The 2,500-nt window shown below is 46.8% G+C and overlaps 1 protein-coding gene across 2 annotated transcripts in view; it reads right to left on the reverse strand.

The window, feature by feature from the left end:
- The window catches only part of si:ch211-169p10.1 (FERM domain-containing protein 4B), a 17,104-nt gene that overhangs the window by 10,500 nt on the left and 4,104 nt on the right, over nt 1-2,500 (reverse strand). The gene's annotated exons all lie outside the window — the stretch shown is intronic.

The raw sequence follows: 2,500 nt of genomic DNA on the forward strand, positions 1-2,500 counted from the left end.
CACTTTTTAACTGAAATGTTTGAACTAAAGCTTTTTTTAAGTAGTGAACACACACACACACACACACACACACACACACACACAGACTCAGAAACATGTGTGTGTGTGTGTGTGTGTGTGTGTGTGTGTGTGTGTGTGTGTGTGTGTGTGTGTGTGTGTTGGGGGAGGAGTGTTAACGCCCCCTGCCAGGTGTAAACACACTGCCCAAACATTAACCTCAGATCATTGTCATGGTAACCAGTCAGTCTATAGTCTTCCTCACAGTGATGTAGATCAGAGAACACACACACATACACACACACACACACACACACACACACACACACACACGCACACACACACACACACACACACACACACACACACACACATTGGGGGATGAAAAGATACAGCTGCAGACAAAGACATGAATACTGAGCTTAAATATTCAACAGTGTGTGTGTGTGTGTGTGTGTGTGTGTGTGTGTGTGTGTGTGTGTGTGTGTGTGTGTGTGTGTGTGTGTGTGTGTGTGTGTGTGTGTGTGTGTGTGTGTGTGTGTGACAACATCTCTCCTGTTCTTCATATGTTTCAGCTATGGGTTGGGTGGCAAGACTTTTCTCATTAAGAAAAACATCCAAGCCCGGCAACATGTTTCAGAAACATTCATGAAGTCTCCCAAAAGCATCAAATGTTTTATGTTCTGATGAAACCAAGGCTGAACTTTTTGGCCATAATTCCTAAAAGTATGTTTGTCATAAAAACAACACTGCACATCACATAAAGAACACCAGACCCACAGAGAAGCATGGTGGGGGCAGCATCATGAACCTGAATCCAGTTGAATATCTGTGGGGTGGTCTGAGGAGGACTGTGCACAGGAGATGCCCTCACTATCTGATGGATTTGGAGCTTTCTTGTAAAAAAGAATGGGCAAATATCACCACGTCAAGATGTGCCATGCTAACAGACTCCTACAAAAAACACAGAGTGCTGGAATAAAATCAAAAGGTGCTTCAGTTATTAGTTAAAGAGTGTGTTCCCTTATGAACCACATTATTTCAGCTTCTTATCTTTTATTCTTCCCCCTAAAAGATTCAAACACACACACACACACACACACACACACACACACACACACACACACACACAGTGTTACTGAGGTTCTTGTTTTATCTCAGACTGACTCATCAACCAATCACAGCAGAGGAAAACATAAACAGGAAACAGGTGACGTCACCTTTAACCTCTGACTCTGTGATGGTCCACCATCTCCTCTCCTCTCCTCTCCTCTCTTCTCCTCTCCTCTCCTCTCCTCCTCTCCTCTCCTCTCCTCGCCTCGCCTCGCCTCTCCTCTCCTCTCCTCTCCTCACCTCCTCTCCTACTCTCCTATCCTCCTCCTCTCCTCTCCTCTCCTCCTCTCCTCTCCTCTCCTCCTCTCCTCTCCTCCTCTCCTCTTCTCCTCTCCTCTCCTCTCCTCTCCTCCTCTCCTCTCACCTGAACTTTAATCCAGGTGACGTCACTGAAACTGAGCAGACCTCCACCTATCTGAGACTCACACAGGAACACCTCAGATCCAGGTAGGTCCAGATCCAGAACAGATCAGAGTAGGTCCAGATCCAAAACTGATCAGAGTAGGTCCAGGTCCAGAGTAGATCAGAGTAGGTCTAGATCCAGAGTAGATCAGAGTAGATCCAGAACAGATCAGAGTAGATCCAGATCCAGAGTAGATCCAGAACAGATCAGAGTATGTCCAGATCCAGAACAGATCAGAGTAGGTCCAGATCCAGAACAGATCGTAGTAGGTCCAGATCCAGAACAGATCAGAGTAGGTCCAGATCCAGAACAGATAAGAGTAGGTCCAGATCCAGAACAGATCAGAGTAGGTCCAGATCCAGAACAGATCAGAGTAGGTCTAGATCCAGAGTGGAGTTGTTACAGAGGAGTAAAAACCGGGACCTGTAGCTGCACTCAGTCTGCAGTCAAAGCGCCCGCTGTCACATGACTCACTTCCTGTCTACACCTTCACAATAAAAGCAGAGGAGGCTTTCTGTACTAACTCCTGTCAAAATAAAGAACAGCTTTTCAGAACAGCTGATCCTGTGGGATCATCACACACACACACACACACACACACACACACACACACACACACACACACACACACACACACAATGTTAGCAAGACAAAGGCCACACACTCAGACACAGTTCATTGTCATTCAAACCCTCCTGTGTGTGTGTGTGTGTGTGTGTGTGTGTGTGTGTGTGTGTGTGTGTGTGTGTGTGTGTGTGCGTGTGTGTGTGTGTGTGTGTCATCAGCAGGACGCTGCCTCAAAGGATTCTGGGTAATAATCCAGTCAGGGGGGTGGAGCTGTGAAACATGCTGTTGGATTCAGACAGGGATCAACCCCACCTGAGCAGACCTGATCCTCATAGACCTGCTCCTCATAGACCTACTCCTCATAGACCTACTCCTCATAGACCTGATCCTCATAGACCTGCTCCTCATAGACCTACTCCT

Source organism: Notolabrus celidotus, unplaced genomic scaffold (genome assembly GCF_009762535.1).
Source record: "Notolabrus celidotus isolate fNotCel1 unplaced genomic scaffold, fNotCel1.pri scaffold_149_arrow_ctg1, whole genome shotgun sequence".
Taxonomy (NCBI): Eukaryota; Metazoa; Chordata; class Actinopteri; order Labriformes; family Labridae; genus Notolabrus; species Notolabrus celidotus.